At 43.6% G+C, this 24396-nt stretch overlaps 1 protein-coding gene across 1 annotated transcript in view; it reads left to right on the top strand.

Annotated features, from left to right (window-relative positions):
- Positions 1–24396, top strand: part of LOC124619877 (multidrug resistance-associated protein 1) — a gene marked incomplete in the record, with an annotated part of 365477 nt that overhangs the window by 84130 nt on the left and 256951 nt on the right. Inside the window, 1 exon segment of the mRNA XM_047146501.1 lies at positions 2825–2885.

Here is a 24396-nt window from a genome sequence, read left to right as displayed (position 1 = left end):
TGAGAATCCCTGCTGTTGCTTCTTGTGACGTAGTGGGGTAAATAGTGGGAAACAACCTGCTCGACATTGTTTGCAGACCTTTGAAGGAGAGAGAGCTGTATGAACTCAATCCGGCGACACTACTTCCTTCGCACTTTTATACCATGTAACTCCCTGCCCCCCCACCCCCCCACCTTCACCCTGTAGAACTCCTCCTTCACCCTGTAGAACTCCTCCTTCACCCTGTAGAACTCCTCCTTCACCCTGTAGAACTCCTCCTTCACCCTGTAGAACTCCTCCTTCACCCTGTAGAACTCCTCCTTCACCCTGTAGAACTCCTCCTTCACCCTGTAGAACTCCTCCTTCACCCTGTAGAACTCCTCCTTCACCCTGTAGAACTCCTCCTTCACCCTGTAGAACTCCTCCTTCACCCTGTAGAACTCCTCCTTCACCCTGTAGAACTCCTCCTTCACCCTGTAGAACTCCTCCTTCACCCTGTAGAACTCCTCCTTCACCCTGTAGAACTCCTCCTTCACCCTGTAGAACTCCTCCTTCACCCTGTAGAACTCCTCCTTCACCCTGTAGAACTCCTCCTTCACCCTGTAGAACTCCTCCTTCACCCTGTAGAACTCCTCCTTCACCCTGTAGAACTCCTCCTTCACCCTGTAGAACTCCTCCTTCACCCTGTAGAACTCCTCCTTCACCCTGTAGAACTCCTCCTTCACCCTGTAGAACTCCTCCTTCACCCTGTAGAACTCCTCCTTCACCCTGTAGAACTCCTCCTTCACCCTGTAGAACTCCTCCTTCACCCTGTAGAACTCCTCCTTCACCCTGTAGAACTCCTCCTTCACCCTGTAGAACTCCTCCTTCACCCTGTAGAACTCCTCCTTCACCCTGTAGAACTCCTCCTTCACCCTGTAGAACTCCTCCTTCACCCTGTAGAACTCCTCCTTCACTTCATTTAAAGATGAAACATTAATTTTATATCGTTAAAACAGTACTTTTACCAGTATATTTTTCCATTCCCTTCAACACACACACTCAGTTCCAGAGAGGAATAAACAGGATTTTTTTGGTGTAGGAAATTAATGTATTTCAGATGTTGTGCTGGGAAACATTTTCGCTAGAAGCCGCAGTTTGATGATTCAAGGAAAAACAGTGACATTCAAACCCCACCCCTCCCCAGCGCTCACAACCGGAAAGTCAGGAGTTTTAGTACGTTGTTCAGTACGCTCCATTCTAGAACTGGGCAAAAGTTTGCCATATCACGAGTTTTTCTCCGAATAGACCTGTTTTGGCCTTAGTTGACTGGGTTGTAACGCCGCTGCTCGACGGCGCTGCTCTCCTATAGTATTCAGCAGACATGTAGAATTTTGAAGCCAGGTTTCTGGTAAACCCTTGAGCTGCGCATCGTACTGGTCCATCATTTTTACCGTCTCACTATGTATTAACTGTGCAATAGCCGAGCAAAACCGGTAACCCTTTGTATGTTTTTCTCTGGTATGCCTGCTGTCTTAACGATAAAGCAGCGACTGTTGAATGGGTGTTAGATGGTTAGAGCTGTGCGTCGCGCGCCTTCCGCCCCGCTGCGGCCAGTAAAAAGCATCACTGCCCAACAGGAGCGCGGGTGTCGCACAGTAACTACGTTAACGAGATAAAGTGGGGCCTTGCGCCGGAGGCAGCAATTACGTAGGCTTTTATACAGTCCCGCGGCCATTTGTCACAATGCTGCTCGTGGTGGAGACGGGTCGTAAAATTTAACCAACCGTTATCGTTACCAGTTAAGTATGGAATGCCAACAGTAGCGCCACAGCCTGTTCGCTAAATACTTCAAAGAAACTAATAACGTGGTCTCTTTGTTAAGGGGAGAAGGTACCTTCAATCTTTGCCTTGTTATTGACGGTTTTCAGTGTAAGTTTTCTTACAATGTATTAACAGTAAAACACTCAAATATTTTGCAGCTGACAATTTGTGAATGCTATTCAAACTGATTTTTGAAAAATGTTTTAACAATAACTTCTTCGAGCAAATTCTTACAAGAAGTCGTATAATCCTAATAACATAGCTAGAAAGGTAAAAAAGACGTCTCTTTATTCGCGTGTGCTAAAGCAATAGATTGTTAGAATTTCACTGCTCTGGAGTAAATGGTTTCAGAGGGTAGAAAAAACAAAAGGTGCTGGAAATGGAGTTGAGTTGTATTGCACTTGCAGTGTCTCCTACAGTACATTCCTGCTGTGCACTCATCACTCATATTCACAGATTTTTTCACTGCATTTGTCTTAAATTCCTCTGCCTCTGATTTGGAAGGAGCTTGCAATAAAGAATAACATTTCCAAAATTTTGTAAGAGTGTTGGTAAATTCATGTTAGCACATAAAGTAATGCTTGCTGTTAAACCGCCGAACTTTGGAAATCGATTTCGGCATTCCTTTGCTCAAAAACAGTGTTACGTTATTATTTGAAGAAACAACTGAATAAATGAAAAACAACACTGTAAACAAATATCTGAATGCTCAAAGCAACGGAAAAAGTAGCCCTAGGCTTATGAATTCATAGACAAGTTTCAGAGCAACAATTGGCGTGGCTCTGCAAGCTGCCATTTAAATTGATATTTGGGGCCTTTGAATAATGAATTGGTTTGACCTACTTTCGTTTTCTCACAAAGCATACTTCCAACCATCACCAACAAAAAAAATCATATATTGTTTTCGAGATACTTTCTCACCTGAAGTATGTGCTGACAACCAAGTAACCAACTGTTCACATAATATATTTAAAAAAAAAGGTTAAGTGCATACAAGACATCTAATCTTGGTATGACTAATAATTTATCATTTCCTTTTCAGTATCGAGGAGCATCGCAGTCCGTGTAACGCGCCAGGACCGATACGCCGCCGCCAGATTTAGGTGAGATAAATCATCAAAATGTAAACAATTAAGGCTTTCTGTCGATCTTCACTACAATAAGAAATGAGTACTGAATTACGGAAAACATCTGCTGCTCGTGGGCGGTGACTCTTGTCGACGTTATCAACAAAATCTGAAGCTCGGCTCTCGACCCTAGAGAGATCAGAAGAAGTAGGCAGCTGCTCTGCTGAGGCATTCGCCAGGTTCTAAACATCCTATGTTACGACTCTCCCAGGTGCTAGACATTCTTCCCTCTGTAACTGTCGTCGCCCGTAATCGGATTAACGGGGAACTGGGTGCGGGTGGAACTATCTCGTCCTTGTCTGTACTGACCTACGTACCGGCCAACCCCATATATTTTTACTTCTCCTTAAAACTATTCCTCAGCTGTGGCAGTGCCTCGTCTTTAGTTCCCCCTCCCCGCCCCCCTACACACACACATTTTCAGTATCGGACTGACTCCAGATGAACTACATTCTCACTGAGGGAGTGACCACCTCATGGTTTCCCCCTCATCCCCAAAACTTACCGAGAGCATTCGATGCTGTTACCTGTTCTCTCTTCTTAAACATGGCATTTATTTACGGGGTATCCGTTCAGAGTCCTGGTTGGATAGAACCCTTTTTAGGACACCAATGTCATTCTGGATCACAGAACACAGTCTGTGAAGTGTTACTGGATGTCCAGCAAGAAAAATTTGGCAAGACCATCTTCCACAAACATGGGATAGATCTTCTGCAAACCAATTGGCAACAGGATCTTTTGAAGGTGCTTAGTTATCAGTAACGGAACGAAACTATTAGAGGATGTGTTCATTCTGTTCCTTTGACAACGTAAAAAGTCACCAAACGAAAATATTCACATGCAAATTAGAACATCGTTTCTTAAACCGATTGCGATAAACAAACTACCCGGCCCATGTCTGCACCGCCGTTATTTCAATAACGAAATATAAATTTTACTCATACCAGTAACACCATCTTGTGAACATTTGTACAAATAGTGCAAGAGTAGTCCTGTTACTGGGCTCCTTCGGTAAGAGAAGTGCTTCGGAAAGAAACGAGTCCGGGCTCGCGTCCCAGTAAGGCATATAGTTGCGGTCAGGAATTTCTAGACCAGCGTACACACACTCAGCTGCAGATAAAAAGATTCATTCTAGTGTGTGCTGCCTCCCAGGAATACTTATTTATTATTTTTCCTCTCATATTCAGAATTAAAAGTTATGTGGAATAATCTACATCAGAAGTCGATATGTGTTACGGCGTACCTTACGCACGGCCTCTACATCGTGCCTCTGCGTTCAGGAAACTCATTGGTCAGAGTATGGCGTCCGGCTGAGCTGGCGTAAACGGATACCAAGCGAGCAGCTACCGGAGCCTTCTTTGATAGCGGAAGCCGGCGGAAGTCTGACTCAGGGATACGCCGCCCAACCAGTGCTTTTACTAGTGTAAGCGCATTTTCAGCGACAAGCGTGCGAAGCGTTGCCCAACGTAAGCAAGGCTGCTGTGGACGCTAAACTGCCGAGTCGTGTTTGTTTTGTAACTTCCTTTGACGTCTTAAAGAAAGCGCAGTAACTGTTGCTTTGTTCCGCTTCTACCAGTACCGACTGCCACTCCCCCCCCCCCCCACCCCACCATCACCTTAGGTTCTTTAAAGAATCGAACTCTCATGTATAGCACACCTTCAAAAGTGTGATTGCAATACTTTACAGTATGTTAAACACATGACGTTAACTGTGTAAAACCTTTATGGTTTAAGACGCAGAACTCCAATTACGATACTTTTGTTAGTTTAGGATTATTCTGCGATGGTTTAATTATACAATCAAAACAAAAAATATGACGTCATATCCACTGAACCATGTGATACAGTGATTCAATTGTGCGGCTGCATTCAGTAATATAGGTGGATACTGTCTGCAAAACGTGTTGCGAATAAAATTGGCAGTAAAAAGATGATACCTGGTGCTGAAGTTTGACTATATCAACCGTGGAAGTGTGGCAAGTGATTAGCATTCATCTCTCCATCTTGTGGGTGGTGCCAGCGAGAAAAAGTTTCGTGAAGGTTTGAAATTGTTTTTAAAGAATTTTGGAAGTCGCCAAGCGCTCTACCTTAGAAACTGTAAGAATATGGCCTGGATAATTTGCGTGCCACGAGTTTCGCTGCCACAAACGTAGTTTATAACTGTAGTATTTGTCTTACTGTTTTAAAAACGTAATATTAAGTTACGCATGTCAACGAATAGATTGACAGCATATAAAATTTTTAAATTCCGTCAGTAATTACATTAAGAAAAATTCAAAATCAAATTCTTGGTGTTCCTGGAAACAGGTGACCGTTTTAGCCAGTGTATTGATCGTCCTTCACCGCCATTCTGTGCTGAAGCGATAAAGATCATCCTAAGCAAGCAAGATATTTACACATTGCCTTCTTTACATCTCACGAAATAGTTGCGCATTTGTACATCAGTTACAGCACATGTGTAATCCACAACCCACCGTACGTTGTGCCTCCGAGAGTACTTGTACTACTATCCCCCCTCCTCTCCCCCCCAGAATCTTCCTTTCCCATTCGCAAATGGACAAATGGTACACGTGAAGGCACGTGGAGTAAATCACATTCTGTCGGAGTTACTCAAACCCTGGGAGGATATAGGATCCCAAAATTATTCGCCCTGGTACGCAAGATGAGACGAATCGAAAGTCTGAGTTAAAAATGTTAAAATACAAACTCCAAAGAAGGCAGGTGATAAAAGGTACAAATATTAACGAGCCATCGGTTGAACAGTTAATGCAGCATGGTGTTGTGAATTACTTACAGGAGGATTGGTAAACAGGAATAAGTGGAGGAAGCTGAGTTCGGGTTCTGCAGAAATTTCGGTACACGCGAGGTAATACGTGCACTAAGAGTTAACCTAGACGCAGAAAAGGAGACCAGCATTAATAGCATTTGTTGATTTATAGACGACTTCTGACAACGGGGGCTGAAATACACTGTTCGACATTCTGAAGATAGCCGGGATAAAATGCAGGGAAAGAAGTAAAACTTTCAAAGAAACGAAATTGACATGGAGGTGATACGGAAGCAGTGGTTGAGAAGGGAGTGAGACATGATTGTAGCCTATCCCCAATGTTATTCGATCTGTACATTGAGGAAACAGTAAAAGACCTCAAAGAAAAATTTGGAATGGGAATTAGTTCGGGACAAAAAAAATGAAAACTTCGAGATTTGCAGATAACATATTAAAATCGGAGGTAGCAAAGGGGTTCGGGAGATCAGCTCAACTTAATGGCCATTGTGTCGAAAAGAGCTTACAAAAAAGCATTTATGAAAAAAAAGTTTATTAAAATAGAATGTAAATTCGAGAGTTCGGAATACTTTTCTTAAGATAAGTCTGGAATGTACCCTTCGTTGGAAGTGAAGCGTGGACGATAAACGGTTGAGACAAGGCGAGAACAGGTGATTTTGAAATGGTGCTACAAGCGGAAGTTGGAGAGATACGAGGCGCACTGCTGGTAACCTTCTATACGCTCCATAAAGCGCGCAGCAAAGCGTGGGCTGAAGTAAACGGGAGGAGTTACGTGGTTAAAAGGCGTCACAGGCGCGCGTCAGCATTTGCACGCACAGAGAAATAGTTCTCGTAGCGTCGAGAGCTAAGATGAAATCAGAGATTCTTGCTTTCGCTGCATTATAAGAAGTGGCAGTTAAAACGGAAGGAAGAAAACGGTCATTATGGATGAAAAGATGAATGAGCATTTTGGAGAAGGGCGAAGCTTGATATTTCTTAAAAAATGACACGTTTTCCAAACTATATCGTTGGACGTAATATGAAATACCGAATTTCATTGTTCCTGTAATTTCACTTTTCCTGTAATTAAAGTGGCGTGTTATTTAAGAAATCTATTTTAGCTGTGGACTAGCGACACGCCCCGACTTCGCACTGGTCGCATTTGAGTACGATGGGACGTAAAAAAGTAAGTTATGGCGTCCCAGCTAAGATGAGTACACAAAAAGTGGCACATTGGCAGAAGAGAATACATGTTCTTGGTTTCCTCCAGTTCCGTTTTCTGCTGCGGTACGGATAGCACCTGCACCACACTGTGGAAGCCAAACGGCACAGCAGCTGGAAACTTACTTCAAAGTTGAAGCACGCGCGACATTTTGGTTCTTGTGGGCAAAACGTCTAAATTGTACACAGATTTACTGTCGAATTCTGGCGGTGTGTGGACCAACTGCAAAGTCGCTCCTAGCCGTAGTGAGAAAAGACATCGATATCAACCACAGACGACAGTGTCCAGTCAGTCGGCAAAACAATCATCTGTCGGTGAAGAAATGTTCTAACTGTTCAACGTTGTTAGCAAAAAATCAAGAAAGGTGCTTGACCGATTTACCTCAAAACCTTATGGGGTACTCTAGCATACATGTGGACGGGCACGTGCCATTTATGTTTAAGACAATATATCGGTTTTCTTTTAAAACTGATGGCTAGAAAGAACGTGCTATGCAGTGAAAATGTGCCATTTAGAATTTATTTCTCGCATTTTGCTTTAGGAACGATAACAGTGCATTTATAGCACCACTCTAATTTTATCTCCCTCGCATATTTACTTCCTCCTTATTAATAATCCTAAACTATAATTGTGTACAGAACTATATATTACTTTGTTTTCCCCCCGTAGTCGGTTTAAACAGAAATCAGGAAAGTCATATTTATGCATTACCGGCTTATGATTAGAGCACTACTACGGAAGCAGACTACGCCTATGCGAAAACTGTCGTTCAAACCACTACCCTGACAGATCAAATAGCAGGACAGAGAGGGGGATAATATGCAATCCCATACATGTATGAAAGTGGCGCAGCATAACCGCGTTCGCTAGTAAATATACACAAACATTCCTTCTTCCATCTGTCAAGCGCGTAGTTTGAAAACGAAGTCTGTCGAAAACCACACTTCTACGTAAGCATGCTCACTGCCAGCACCACTTCCCTTAGAGGCCTTAATGGAAAGTCATTATTTGCTGTTCGTTTGATGCAGAATATTTTAATTTCCTCCATTGATGTTGCGCCTCTACTTTGACGTCAACGAATTTCGTTAGTGTATCATGTGTGTAACTGATGTCAGTTTGTACTTCTGATGTCGAAAAGAGACATCTTCAATAGATACTGTTCAGTGAGAACACTGAAGTGTACTCTGCAGCGGGTTGCCACAGTCTGCCTTCTTTCTCCTCTAAACTGCGTTGTTGGCACGCCGTGAAAGCCGTGAAGTGAACAACTACAGACATCGTCTCCCTTCGAAAGCGCACACGTGAATTAAACGCTTCGGCTTCTATCTGCGGTGTTCGTGTATCATTGTAAACTCTTTACGCATGCCTCCAGACTTGCGTTCGGTTCCGTGCATCATGTAGCAGCAGAGAAGGGGTAGCGAGTTTAAACTTTCTGCGCAACTCCAGGCAGAAGGAACTTGTAAATTGACAAATATATCAAGATTAACAGAGGCGACCTGGTGTTACGCGACTGAAGCTGTTATCCTTTATCACGTGTTAGCCACATCGGTGTGTACTTGCCTACAGGGGCGTCATTGCTAAAATCGATGCACGGTGTGTCTGCGGGTAGTTGCTATTGACTCTAGGGCACAGGATGGTTAGCACCTGGCGTTATTGCTTCGATCCGTGACCTCTGAGCGGCGGCACTGACTGACAGTTGTGGTCGGCTTTTCCTCTCCTGTTGTTGCTCAGAGAGAGAGAGAGAGAGAGAGAGAGAGAGAGAGAGAGAGAGAGAGAGAGAGAGAGAATATGTATTTCAAAGGCGTTTCGCAGCAAGCTCATCATCGCCTCCTCCTAAACCGAGAGTCTCTCTTGCCTAACTAAACAGCTCGCATTGGGTGCGCTTTGCGTGCTAGCTAGTAAATCAACCGCCAATCATGCAGTGACGTCAGTGACTGATTATGGCGTCGGTGCAGTTCCAGTAGAAAGAGTATACGAACGACAGTACATTCGCAGAAACTGTACAGCAAACGATGTGTTGCTGCTGTCGTTTCAATTATAGCGTTTCAGCGCGGAGTCTTAATAGGTATGCTTCGATAAATTTCTCCAGGTAAAATATAATTAAAATAGATTTTTAATGATTTGCATATTATATGGTTATTTTGTAGAAGTGGAATGAAGAAAGCAAACAATAGTGGCTGTGATAGCTTATCTGGAAGAAAATCTGGTAGCATTGGTTGTTGCAGTATTCAGTCTGAAGCCTAGTTTGAGCAGCTCTGCTTCCTGTGAAGTCTGTCCGAATAACTAGGGCAAACTACATCCATTTGAACCTCCTAACTAAATTCATCTCATGGTCTCTCTAAAATTTTAGCCTCCACACTTCCCTGCAGTATTATTCGTTAGTACCTCAGGATGTGCCCTGTCAACCGATCCTGTCTTTTGGGTAAGTTTTGTGATTATTTTTCCCCAAATGAATTCAGTAGCACCTCATTAATTACTGGATCCAATCTGACATTCTTCTATGACAGCATGTCTCAAAATCTTCTCTTCTTGTCGGAACTGTTTATCGTCCCTGTTTCAGTTCTGTACAAGGTTACACTCCAGACAAATACTTCCAGAAATGACTTCCTAACGCACATTTGCATGACTGTTCGCTTATTTGTCTTTCTAGAAAATCTTGACATGCTCTTGCAATTCTACATCTTACATACTCCTTGTTTCTGCCATTCTCTATTACATTGCGCCGCAAATACCGAAAACTGTCGGAAATTTTCTACGTTTTATTTAATAATCTTAACTGCCTCAGTTACCTGTTTTGATTGGATTACGTTCCGTACAGAGTTAGACGATTACATTCCTTTGCCTTTGTTTCACTTTCGCTGATTTTTCGTTCTTAAAACCTCTTTCTATGGCACTAGAGATTCCGTTCAGTTGATCTTCGAATTGCTTTCCGTTTCTGATGGTATTAGTATCAGCGGCGAACCTAATTATTTTTATTTGCAGAGCTTCAACTCCCTTCCTTAATATTCTTTACGTTAAGAATATACGTAGACAGATACATTTGCAGGGGGGTTTGAGTTGCAGGGGTTTCAGTGGGAGTGAGCAAAGCAAAATTTTGAGCGTAGCAATCATAACTGCGGGTCAGAAAACCAAATGGCACGAATAGTGCATGTTGGTAAAGGGGAGAATGTGCTGTACGTTTCTTTAAAGTCTGCACTCCCATTCTCATGTTACATGCCCTAAAACATTAGGGGTCTACTGTTTATGATTTTCTTTTTAATTTCTGTCGTGTACACGCAACAGTTGTTGCAAACAGCAAATGTTGCAATGCTTTCGTAAATAATAGTGTCATGTAGGCATTTTAAGACTTCTTTCTGGTCTTACATGCTTATTTGATCCACAATACGACGAAATTGCCTTCGATAATGTAACTTACTTCTTAATGAACATTCCGAATAACCCAAAGACGAGTATATGATTTGAAAAGACTGCTTTTGTAACCAAACATATTTTCTTGCTACAAACATTTTCTTCACATAACATGCACGAAAAAAAGCTTTTGTAGTTGGTTTGACAGGAAATCTAATGTCACATTACGAAAATAACTCCTGCAGTAAAAGTAAACAGTGCAACCAAAAATCATGTGTTAAAAAAAACCGCTTGAACGAGTCCACTTACGAATGAAATTATTACTTCTGTTGAAACTATAATTAGAGCGATTAATGCTCATGTAAATGACGCTACCCGCATCTTCTGATAAAAATGCTCCCACCAGAAGGTAATGTTTGGGTCAACTGACATGGCGGACGTTGGCCTCAAGTTGGTGACTTCGTGAGAACTGCTCCTGTTACACAGACTACAGAGTAATCCAAATGGGACGGACATCGGTAGATGGGATGTACATGTACAGACAGACGAACGATCACAATTTCAGAAGCGCCAAAAATTCTGAATTAGTTGGAGGGACCTGCCAGTGATAGTCCAAACATTTTCAGTTACGGAGACGTCTGGTGACCTTGCTCCCCAGGCATGTACTCGACCACGAATATCAGTGACCGGGCAGAAATGTCTTCAGTGGTGAGTCCCGCTTCAAACTGAGCCCCGATGATCAGCGAAGACGTGTCTGGAGACCCCCCAGACAGCGCAGTGATACCAACAGAACCGTCGTCCGTCGGCAGCCCGACTACCAGGAGAGATGGTTTGCGGTGACACCTTTTCGTCGTAGGACCCCTTTGACTGTGATCCGCGGCACCCTCATAGCACAGTTTCCGATTATCCACGGCACGTTTTGTTGCGTTTCATGGGAAGCTTACATTTCAGCAAGATAATGCCGACTCGTTTCTACTGCTTGTCTTCGTGCTTGCCAAACCCGATATTGGCCAGAAAGGTCGCCGCATCTGTCCGCAATTAAGAACGCTTGGAGCATACGGACACAGCTCTCCATCATCTCAGGATTTTGACAATGTAATGCGTCAGCTGCATAGAATGTGCGAAGATATTCCACATGAAGACATCCACCAAGCCTATCAATCAGTGCCAAGCCGAACAACTACTTGCATAAGGGCCAGAGGTGACTTAATAAATTTGTGAAGAGCTTTATCTCGAATAAATCATACAATTTTTTCTGAAGTTGTAATTATATGTTTTTCTTTAAATCACGTCTACAGATTTCCGTCCCATTTGTTATTTCCTTTCCACTTAGTGTACATGCATGGAAAGAAAGGGTCCTCTGAAGTTTGAGTGGCTCACCCGAAAGCAAATTTTTTCCCCCGCTTGTTATGACAAACTTTCGGTTTTGTGTCCCATGACGCCAAGTCATTAACCATTTAGTGTTGGGTCCTCCAACGGTGTGCTATGGTACTGTGGCGCAGGGATTTCAGTCTCTACGGCACTACTGACACGTACCTGCAAATAAACAGAGTACAGTATTATCAGGCAACTTCATTTTTTTTTCGAGGTGGTAATTATAACAACCACTACACCTCGTATGCCATCATTGAGTCCTGCTAGCAGCGACTATGCCGTTTACGGACATTTGCGTTGGTATCTGTTCCACTTTGCACTTTATCTTTTCTTTGAAGTCAGTGCAGGAGTAAGGCGTCAGAGGCGCTGTATTAGCATAATGCGACACAAATAATACATATGTCAATAGAAAGCTAGGGCGGATGCGAGGTTGCACCGTCCCACGGAGTGGGCGCCCGCGTGGGAACACGTACTGTGTGTACTGTGTAACGGACCAGCCGCCCACGATGCCGCCAGCGAGGCAGTTCTGGCCGAAGCAGATACGACCGCTTGTGTGACGTGCTGCGTACCAGAGCCTTGGGATGTTGTATTGTCCTTCGGCCTATAACAACTTAGGTTCTCGTTACTATCGAAAGTTTAGTCGGAAGTCATATCCGACTAAATTTGTGACTATTAATTACTTGATATGGATGCGCCAGCATATCATGTTGGATGGAGAGTGATACAGATGCAAAAGGAACTTCGCGTGTGCCCCACCACCAGGGAAGTGTGTTGGAGCCCCTGCTGTTCGTGTTGCACATTAATGGCCTTTCACTAAATGAGTAACCTGATGCAGTGTCATCCGATCTCAGCTGCAGGTTGCCTAACTGTTTCCAGTCTGTTGTGCATTACCGAGAGGTTCGCTATTGCAATTTCATTGAGCACCTTCCGGGAAGAGTCGGACAGCTTCCCCCTGCATGCATCTAACAAAATGACCACGACGAGAAAATGAATTTAGAGCTGATACAAGGATTCCGACAACCATTCTTTCTAAGCGCCATTCGGAGTGGAACAGAAAAGTACCAGGGTACCCTCCGGCAAACACCATAAGATGGCTTTCGCATTATGATGTAGATCGTATAGCTACAATATCAATGAGTCGCAATTGGATCTGTAAATTCATACAAATACCTGGGTGTTACACTTTGAGGATATGAAGTGGAGCGATTACATACTCAGATGGAAGGAAAGCAGGTGGCAGACTGCGATTCATCGATAGAATACTAGGGAAATGTGGTCTGTCTAGAAAGGACAGTGCTTACATAACATTCGTGCGACACATCATAGAATATCGCCCAAGGGTATGGAGACCCGTAACAAGTAGTAATAACGGAGAATCATGTACAAAGAAAGGCAGGACGAATGCTCACAAGTTTTTTGACATACAGACGAGCATGTCGGCATAAATTATCAGGCGCTTGCAGGGAAATCATGTGAAAATTCTTTGTTTCAAGAAGCAACTGCTTAAAATAAAGGTGTAGAACTAGATATTGCTGTTGTGGAACTAGATATTGCTGTTGTGGAACTAGATATTGCTGTTGTGGAACTAGATATTGCTGCTGTTGTGGAACTAGATATTGCTGCTGTTGTGGAACTAGATATTGCTGCTGTTGTGGAACTAGATATTGCTGCTGTTGTGGAACTAGATATTGCTGCTGTTGTGGAACTAGATATTGCTGCTGTTGTGGAACTAGATATTGCTGCTGTTGTGGAACTAGATATTGCTGCTGTTGTGGAACTAGATATTGCTGCTGTTGTGGAACTAGATATTGCTGCTGTTGTGGAACTAGATATTGCTGCTGTTGTGGAACTAGATATTGCTGCTGTTGTGGAACTAGATATTGCTGCTGTTGTGGAACTAGATATTGCTGCTGTTGTGGAACTAGATATTGCTGCTGTTGTGGAACTAGATATTGCTGTTGTAGTGGTCGTGAAGGCAAAATCAGACTAATTTCAGCATGAGGGTACGTCCGTTATTTATGTGAGCACAAAATGGGGGAAGGGTCCGGCAATAACTCACCAAGTGTAATTTAAACGTGAGGGCTCACAGGGGTTATAAACATCTTTTTAATTCAGAGAACATACTTTATTATGACAGACAACGTTCTGTTTTATGTAATTAATCCCAAGCATAGTCATTATTAATGTGCCCACCAGTCTTTATGGCCTGTCTGAACTGAGCTGAATGCTTCACATGTGTGCAAGCTTGGGATTGCTCGATTTGAAACAAATGCCACACAAGCTTTTGGGTTTCATTTGGGTAGTTCCCTGTAGCACCTGTCTAAATCACTGGGTGTCACTCGTGAGCCAGGCGTGAAATTCCGCATCGCGTGTAAAGCCGATATCACTGTGTTCTACTTGAGTTTGTATCAAAACTTCCAAAATACGTACGTTGAGCGATTTGCTGACAAGTTGAACCACCCGTGAGAGTAAGAATTATTGATTATTGAAGGAAGCTAAACTTAAATTCCCAAATAAGAATTCTTAGTGATTATATAAGTCAAGAGATTGAAAAGCTGCATAATCTTACTGCTAATAATATGATACAAAGCTTTCATCCGCAAAGTAAATGTAGGTTCAGTGGCATTTAAGGAATACAATAACACAATTTTTGGGATCAATCAAAACAGATAGTCTTATCTTCGTCCAGGCTTTTTGTCTGCCTGCCTGTCCGTCCATCCAAATACTACTCAGACTTGGCACGTGTAAAATAGTGTTCTTAATCACGTGTTAAAACACTGTTGTGTACAAATTGAGCATGGTTTTACTATCGTGTTTTAATCAGTTCTTAAAACGAATAAAAAATGTTCATTTGTTTGGATTTTTACCCGATTGCTGTGCAGACTTCAGCGTCAGGGGGAAGAGGTACGGTTCCCACCATATTTCACTAAAGGGGAAGGGGGTACCAATATCGAAGGAAGCCTCTTACGTAATTGCCGTACTTATCGTAATTGACGTCCCCTAAGACCACCAACCTTGTAGTAACTGGTGGTCTCGGAAGTTTCATTCGCCATGCACTTCAATGTTTTGCAGACACTGTATGGACTTCTTATGATAGGTTCGATCAACACGCCAGTATTACGGAAATGATCTGTGAACTCAAATGGGACTACCAGAGGAAAGACTACTTTCTTTTCGCGAAATAGTATTGAGAAACTTCAGAGAACAGTGAATTGTGGCTGACTGCTGAACGATTATAGCAACGTCAACACACATTTCGTGAAGGAGCATGAAGGAAAGCTGGGGCTCACACAGAGGCAGAGTGTAGATTTTTCCTGGTTCCGTTTGCCAGGGGAACAGGAAAGGGAATGATCAGTAACGGTACAAGATACACGCCGCTTTGCAACATGTGGTGGCTTGAGGAGTGTGTACACTATCTGATCAGAAGTATCCGGACACCATATTGGAGGATATTAATAGACGTCTCCGCACTTCGCCTTCATGACGGCTTTAACTCTGTTGGGGACACTTTCAGTGAGGTGTCTGAAAGGGTGCGGAGGCACAGCAGTGAGCTCTTCAAGTGCCGAAACCAGAAGAGATTCTGATGTCAGACGTTCGCTTCGGGAACGAAGTCGACGTTCTACCTGCTACCGAAGATGCTTCTTTGGGTTCAGGTCGAGAATGTTACTTTCGGCAAACCAATGCCTCACAGTGCTATTTTGACCGGGTGCGTCATGCTGACATAGTCAGTGATCGTCTCTGTGCTGTTCATATATTTTAGACAGTACATAGTGCTATAAAAGACTCGATATTCTTCCACATGCATTCTCTTAAGCACAGTAAGGACAACCGTACGCTGACCAGCAGCAACACCCCCTATATTGTACCATCACGTCCTCCGTACTTAACTTTTGGCGTTAACATGAACTGAAATCCTTTCATGGGATTTCCACAAGATATGGCGTGGTTCATGACTCTAAATCACTCGTGCCAGTCATCCACTGTCGAGCGAAGTTCTTTACACCATCTCACGCGTCGCGTAGCGTTGACAGCAGAAGTTTGTGGCTTATTACTAGCTGCTGGACCAGTGCCCCCTTCGAACGCAGTCATGGACGGCCAGTAGCACTTTGGAACTCACGAGTGATTCCTTCTGCCGATTTCAACCGATGTTTTACAACCACCTTCGGCAATGATCGACGGTCCCCGTCCGTCGCATGAACGGTAGGCCAAGCCTTGATTTAAATGAGGTAGTTCCTTCGCGTTTCCGCTTCACAAACCATCACCAATACTCGAATTGCGATGCTTTAAAAGGGATGAAATGGTTCCTATGTATTTGTTGCTCAGGTGGCAGCCAATGACCACATTCCAAGTTTCTGAGCTCTCCAGATCGACCTATTCTTCTACACTGACAGCAGAATAGTCTCCGCTTCTCCTGACTTTTAGTGGTAATTTCCGAATTAACAGCGGTGACAGGATACTTTTGATCAGATATTGTGTGAAGGTGCTGAAATAGCCTACTCCGCGAAAGTAATATATATGAGAGAGAGAGAGAGAGAGAGAGAGAGAGAGAGAGAGAGAGAGAGAGAGAGAGCGCAACCGGAAAATGAGGGCTGTTATCTGCTCTTGAAGCTAATTAAAATTAACTGATACATGACAAGAACAGAGCTGATAATTGTTGCCATATGCTGACGGAAACGCTGTAGCTGCCGTGAAGGGTTAGCTCAGTGGAGTGTAGATAACCCTGTTATCGCTTCTCTCTCGTATTTTTAAAGCGTGGATTACGCGCAACGTAAAGGCGACGCTTCGAGTGAGCTGTGCAGTCTGAGGAACAGCTGCCGGGGCAGAGATAACGAGAAACGCATCTGCCAGCGCTCTTGCAGAAATATCCAAAACATGAACTGCCACACGCACTGTTAGCTTTTAAAACTTTCATTTATATACGTCAAGAAGACAGCCAGGTAAAGGGGACCTACGAAGAGTAATTGGCAGTAAATGCAAGGGATTCTGAAGCATCTGTTTCTAATTATCTCGCTATCAGTTGGGCGCGAAATCAAAATCTTCTTTAACAGCTGCTTCATGTCTAACTTAATGTGAACTTCAGTAAAAAAAATTTGCCGTCATCTGTCCTGGTTGGAGAAAGCAGAATGTCTCTAAGTTTATTCCGTTTATAGTGAGTAATCTTTCGTAAGTCGTTCACAAATGTTGCCTTACGAAGTGTGTTTTCACCATCAGCAACTTCGAAATTAACAGGAGATACCGAAACGGGAAGTTGGAAATAACTTTCTGCTTGTATAACATCTGAACCATTTGCGAAATTAAATACTATAAACGAAATAAACTGGAAGACATCGGAAAGCCACATGAGTACACCTCTCGCATGAGGCCCCACGAAGTCGCGGACCCGTTTCCAACCAGGCACTGTACAAGCCGGTGGTGGCTCCATAACGGTGTGGGCCGTGTTTACATGGAATGGACTGGATCCACGGTTCTGCCGACTACTTGAAAACAATTTGTAACCATTCGTTGATTTCTTATTTCCAAACAACGATGAAATTTCTATGGATGACAATGTAACATTCCACTAGGCCATAATTGTCCGCGTTTGGTTTGAAGAACATTCTCGACAATTGGAGAGAATGATTTGACCACCTCGATCGTCCGATTTGAATCCCATCGAACGTTTATGGGACATAATAGAAAGGCCAGTTCATGCAGAAAATCGTGCAACGAGAACATTTCCGCAATTATGGATAGCTATAGAGGCGGGGCACTACCTACGACTTGCTGATTCTATGCCAAGTCTAGTTGCCTAGCTACGCAGTGCAAAAGGAGCTCCGGCACATTAGGAGGCATCCCATAATTGTTTTCACCTCATTGTATATTACGGTTTACAGAATTTCTCCCTTTCAAAAGAGAGAAAAATCATTCCTGGGTGCCGTGTTAAGGTTAGAGCGTTGTGTTTGAAAATCAATTGGACTCATTTCAATGAACCGTGATTAGATGCTGACTATCTTGTAGATACGAGTAGCGATTGCCCGTATTTTGCAACTGATTTTTATTGTTGTACTTAACCAACGTAGTGTCGCAGAGTGTTTGAGGCATGGTCGGTGTTTTTTCCTCCTTGCACGCGGATTCTGTTAGCACTGTAGACACACTCGCCGTATACAGTTATTGAAACGATTAAGGCATGCTACAGAAAAAATAAAAATTTATTTAAAAAACTAGGGATCCTTAATTCCTGTTAACAAAAAAGTGTGTGTTTCTTCTTCCTAACTTGAGAAACCCATCTCTCTGGTACTCCATGAGACCCACAGTGCTGTAGACATCGACGCTCACGTTGATGCCCCCTTTCTCGACTTCAGGAAGGCATTTGACACTGTCCTATGCTGCCGTTAGTGAAAAACGGAAAAGAGCTTACCCTGTATCGGACCAAATATGCTAGTGGATTCAAAACTAACTTGCAGATAGAACTCAACATGTCGCCTTAACGGAGCCAAACCGACACTCTCAACGTAAATAAATGTAACACACTGTGGGAAGATAGCAAAACAATCCACGACTGTACAACTACATTATTGATGACAAATAATAAGAAATGCGATTTTAACCGCACTCTTTCAGAAATGGAAATATTTAGTTCCTGCACTCGAAAGTATTTCAACGTTATCTTGATTGAAAAAGTGTCAAGACTGAATTACGTAACTGTTGAAATATGTATTGCTTGTTAAATTAACCGCTGTTCACAAAGCAAATGTTTTTGTATTTTGTTTTTACATAAATATAGATATGCGACGTTTGTGCACAATACTTGTGAACGTATCATCGCAAATTATCAAAGAGCATTTCTCCTGAGCGACAGAATGTTGGAAAAACAGATACCAGACAGAGATCCATAGGAAGAATATTAAGGAAATGTAACTCATCCCTAGGGAAGAGGATTACAAGCCGCTTGATCGACCGGTTCTTGAGTACTGTTGATGACACGTACCAGCTAGGACTAATGAAAGAAATCGAGAAGATCCAACGAAGGACGACATGTTTCGTCACAGGATCGTTTAGTCGGCGCAGGAGTGTTACAGAGATGGTAGACAAATTCCAGTGACACACATTAAAAGAGGTGCGTTGTGCATCACGGAGCAGTTCGCTATGGAAATTTGTAGAGAGCACTTTCCGGGTAGAGTCAGACAACGTATTACTTTCTCCCACACACGTTTCGCGGAACGACCACATCGAGAAAATTCGATAAACCATAGCTGATAGGCTTACAATCATGCTTCCCACGCGCTATTCGCAAATGGACCGGAGAAGGGGGATTATACCGGACGTACCTTACGCCAAACACTGTCGGGTGGCTTGCAGAGTCCTGATGTACAATGTGTTCCACTCTTTTACACATGGAAGAAGTTGCGTAGTAGATGGTTTTACTTGGGAACCCATGTCCGGAAATGAGCTAAGGGTCCCTGGACCGGACACGAACTAGTCGAAAGTTATAAGCGGAAACTGTTCTGGTACAGTGGAATACTTGTACCGTTAGTGTTGTTTCTAAGATTGTAGGGTATGCTACTTTCAGAGATGGCAGTAAGGACTAAAACAAGGAAAAACGTAAACATCGGCTCTAAAACTTGTTCGATACAGATAATGTTTCACATTAAAGAAGATGAAAGTGCTTATAGCTCGTCAGGTATGCATTTTAGAGTCCATGTTTACTAGAAATTTTTTCTTGTCTTGGCTCATGCTACCACCTTTGAAAGTTCCGTACCCTACATTCTTAGCAACAGCTGTTCTGGTACATGTATTCCACTGTCAGACGTGTCACAATGATTTTTGATTGTCGCTCTTCGACTCTTTTGTTTCCGAACCAGGGACCCTTACATGAAATTCACATTCATCCGTCTCCATCATCCTTTAAAGTTTGTAGCGTCATGACGGAATCACCCTGTATGTACATACATTTACGTACCCCGGCGCTCTGTAGCGTCGTCTGATGACTTTTTCGGACGTGGATTGCTTTGTAAAACTTGATCTACAAAGTCCCCTACAGATGTAGACCTTAATCCTCTCTCTTACGGTGCATCTTCTGAGTTGCCGTGCCTGCCAGAGTTTGCTTGTAGATACGCTGTGTCGCCTGAATATTGAGCATTTCGCTTTTTTTCCTTCCCCCCACCCACCCGTCTCCCTTGTCCCTTCCGTCATTCGTGTACGTACATGCACCTTTGTGGATTTTGCTGAAACAGCTGCTCTGTGAACGTTAATTTCTTCAGTAACGTTGGTCCTAACAATCGAAACTGGGTAGGTACCTCAATCACTATTAAATAAAGGCGACATTTTTCCATTTTAGATTGTAAGTGATTGTTTAGCCGGAACACATTGCCCCATGTATTAAAGTTGTAGCTTCTTCACGTGACGTGCAATTATTCTCTTCATTCCATTGCGCCAAGTGTAGGGATTGTAAGCAGTTGCAGATGAAAGCAGCCGTACACGGCTCTTCTCCCTTTGATAGATTCGACGCAACGTGCAGGCCGATTCTCCTCTACTCTGCTGTTTAGGAAACGTCGAATAGACAAGCAACTGAAGGAAAACAATGACTGTGTCGGTTTCTTCGTTTTGTGTGATCTATTCTTGGCGTGCGCGTTTGCTGACGTAGCTTGGATGCCGGTGGTCGATGAAATCCGGGTGGAATGTGCAGCCGGGTCACCATATGCAGAGCTTTTAGCGGCGCAAGGTACCCGCACCTATACGTACGACAGAGCCGTACTGTTTTTAGCAAAACAGGCGACACGGGCTGACGTTTTGCCCCTACCACTCAAGTCACTGAAACGTGCAAGTTATTTTAACTATCGACCACGGAACGTACGAGAGGACTTCATAAAGCTACCATCTCAAGGAAAAGAAAAAGCTCCGACTATGAAACTTAGAGACGGTGTCAGTTCTTTCTAATAAATTTGCTATTGAAAGCAACACATTTCTTCCAGCGGTGGGTGACGCGGTAGGTCTAGGTCCTATAAGACTACATTGTGGCTGTTAAGCAAATGTTCCACCGCGAACACCAGATCGTATTCGTTTCGAAAATTCCTGCCACGCATTGGCTCATTCAGCTGGGGAAAGAGGAAGTTATTTGATGCCATGTCAGGAGAATAAACATTTGCATAAAGATTAGCATTATCAACAGCGATCCGAGAGCCAAAACGGAAATACGTTAGCATCTCATTGGTTCCGGGCAAGTGTATTCTATTAAAATGTATCTTTTCTGCCAGACATGACTGCCAGAACACACAACTCGTGGTACGGCGGCTGTGGAGAAAAAATATTACAAGAAACAGAATTTCAGCCGCCTACGGGCATTGAAGTAAATCAATGTAAAGATTGAAAATTTGTGGCGGATCAGGACTCGAACCCGGATGTTCCAGATCTCTAGAGCGATTGCCTTAACCGACTCTGCCATCCGGACACACTTCGCGGCCGACTTATTCTCAACGTGTTACGCGCGAGAAGCGCCCCTTTCCCTTAGCCCCACAGCTCGTAACGTTCTCCAAGTCCCGCGGAGTTTCGGAAGGCGGTGCATCCGCACTGAAAAACATACAGCTAGGTTGTAGTTGAGCAAAAAAATAGAAGCAAAATCTCCAATGTGCCACCAAGCAGCGGCAACTTTAACCAGGCGCCATCTCTACAGCCCATATTTCCATTTCAGTTGTAAAATCTCAGACAATGTTATCACATGCACCTGACAAGGAATGCAGGTGAAGAGGAAGGGAGAAATGAATCAGAAGTTGCTAAGATTTGCAAAGGGCAGAATAGGTTGAAAGATTAAAACGATCACGTTTGATCTTGAGAAGACAGCCGTTGCCGAGAATCCCAAACATTTCATTCTATAAAAGACAGTTGCGGGTGTATAACTATATAGTTCATTCTCGTACGACCGGGAAAGGGTTTTGCTGCGTTAGGGCCGAAGGCACCGCAGGTCGAGGTCCCAAGAAGTAGGTTCGCGTCTCGTGAAGTATTTTCAGAACAATTTGGGGGAAAAAACCACGTTAATTTTGTGGGAGGATTGATGCGGTGGCCAAAACCGAAACAACAAATTAACCTTTATGTCGAAGGCTGTTACGGAAAATATCCATTTCTTGTTTCAGTTGCTCTAAGGTCCTGATTCCAGGGCACAAATTTCTGCAAAAATACCAGATTGTGATGTTGAACGAACTTCGAAAATTTACCTGCCCCTGTACGTACCAAGTGACAACTTGTAGAAAAGAAATTCTCCTGTTGTTGCTTAACGGACACCAGTGATTTTGATGGATGTTCTAAAATGGAAAACCGCATCGTGAACCGTAATATTTGACACCCCCGGAAATTTATTGCACACGGATACACAGAGTAATGTTGGAAAAGAAAGATTGATTCAATGTACATAAAAACAGATAATAAAGATGGAGTGTATGTCATTGTGGACCTACAGAAGAAACAGTGGGGAAAATCAACGAACACAAACATGTACAGATCCTTCGAACCACTACGGTGTCAATGGAAAGCCAGATGTAGGCCTAAACTTGTAGATCTGACATCCATGTTGCACAGCGACGCCAAGCAGTTTCCGCTGTCCTATTGAAGATATCGGTGGCCGATGACATCGAATGTCTTTATGGTGTATCGATTTTAAAGAAAATTCATAAGGATGCAAAAAGGTGCATAATGTGCAATGTTGGGTAATGTGCAATGTTGGGTAATGTGCAATGTTGGGTAATGTGCAATGTTGGGTAATGTGCAATGTTGGGTAATGTGCAATGTTGGGTAATGTGCAATGTTGGGTAATGTGCAATGTTGGGTAATGTGCAATGTTGGGTAATGTGCAATGTTGGGTAATGTGCAATGTTGGGTAATGTGCAATGTTGGGTAATGTGCAATGTTGGGTAATGTGCAATGTTGGGTAATGTGCAATGTTGGGTAATGTGCAATGTTGGGTAATGTGCAATGTTGGGTAATGTGCAATGTTGGGTAATGTGCAATGTTGGGTAATGTGCAATGTTGGGTAATGTGCAATGTTGGGTAATGTGCAATGTTGGGTAATGTGTTGAATATATGACTCATATTACGTCTCTCCATATTATGCATGGTCCAGTCACATACATATGATACCCGCCTTTGTTGGACGTCAACGTGCAACAATCACTCACAGAAGGCGAGTGGCAGCACTGGCAGTAGTGAGTATATAAAGCGTGTCGGGGGACACGGGAAATATTAAAGTCGTTACCGTAATGAGGGAATGAAGCATTCATCTGACGTCCATAATGGCATGATCATTGTCTTTCGGACCAAGGGTGTGGAAGCATTTACGAAACGGCTAAATCTAAACTATTTGCCTGCTGCCGTGGTTAATGTCTACCGTGCATGGTAAACAGCGCTGTCCAAAATAAGTGCCGAGGCAACCTGACTTCAGGACAGGGTGAATGATGGCTGCGGAGATCTGTACGAAGGAACAGAGGAGCAGCTGACCGCCCAAATGGATCAAGGGCAGTCTCTCCTCAAGGACCTTTCAGCGAAGGTTGCTGCATATGGGCCTCCGCAGCAGCCACATGGCTCATGGACCCATTCTGGCTGCTGTTCATGGCGACGGAAGCTGAAATTTGCACGCGAATACCGCAACTAGATGTTCATTGAGTGGGTACTAAAAGCAAACCGTCTGGAACAATCGTCGGAAAGGTCCAGGCCGGAGAAGGAAGTGTTAAAACCTGGGGAATGTTTTCCTTTTATTCTGTGGGTGATCTCGTCATTTGGAATGTCACTGTGGATCAACGGAAGTATGCGTCTGTCTTTGCGGACCGTGTCTACTTAGACATGTCGTTTTTTTCCCTCGGTACGATGGCTTCTACCAGTAAGACAGTGCAACGTGTCACACAATTCGCAGCGTACGTGAGTGGTTCGAACAGCACAGCGACAAGTTTAGCGTATTCCACTGGTCACGAGTTTCCCGGATTTAAACACACCTCGGTTGTACTGTTCGTGCCATGGATCCTCACCCGAGAAATCTTGCGCACTGGCTGTTGGTCCACATCCCTGCCGGTACCTTCCAGAACGGCGCTGTCCTTTTTTTCCCTGCATGTCTTGCAGACGTCCGCGCTGCAAAAGGTGGTTGTTCTGGCTTTCGGCAGGTGGTCACATTGTCACGCGACGTCTTGATACCTCCCAAAAGCTCGTCCATCGTGATTCTGCAGTTAGCAGGCTGTACTGCAACATTTCCGCCATTTCCTAGGTTCAGCGGGCTCTTTATATAGCAGTCACGGAAACAGGGGATCACTGCTGTAGTTGTGTTTAAGATGTCGTGCAAGACGTTAAAAACTGATCTATTACTGATTTTCATACCGTGTCGACTGTTACAGGCCGAATTTAGAGCATCAGGGCATTCACTTCTTTCGTTTGCCTGTTCAGTGAGATCGTCTACTATTTCGTTCTTAGTGACGGTGTTCTTAGGCGGCCGTCCATTTCCGTACCCAAGTTCATAGCAACATTTTCCTTCCAGTTCGTTCCTGCAGTACGTCGGTTTTATTAATGTTCACGTCGTAGATCGTTGCTTTTGGAATCCACTGATTTCTTCGCTTTCGTTATGCATTTGTACTGTTCAAGAGTGTTTCCCTGTTAAAAAGTTAAGCTGCTGCTGCTGCTGAAGCATTACCAAGCGAAATTGCCTCGTCTGCGTAGTGTGGCATTCGCGACTTCGTGTTTACGAGTCGGCCGGCCGATAACGTTTATCGCATGCAGCTCTTGAAACGCCCATTATTTGCCATTCATAGCCTCGCCACCACTAGCGCGTAGCA

Source organism: Schistocerca americana, chromosome 6 (genome assembly GCF_021461395.2).
Source record: "Schistocerca americana isolate TAMUIC-IGC-003095 chromosome 6, iqSchAmer2.1, whole genome shotgun sequence".
NCBI classification, from domain to species: domain Eukaryota; kingdom Metazoa; phylum Arthropoda; class Insecta; order Orthoptera; family Acrididae; genus Schistocerca; species Schistocerca americana.
This window is presented reverse-complemented; position numbering and strand designations above follow the sequence as displayed.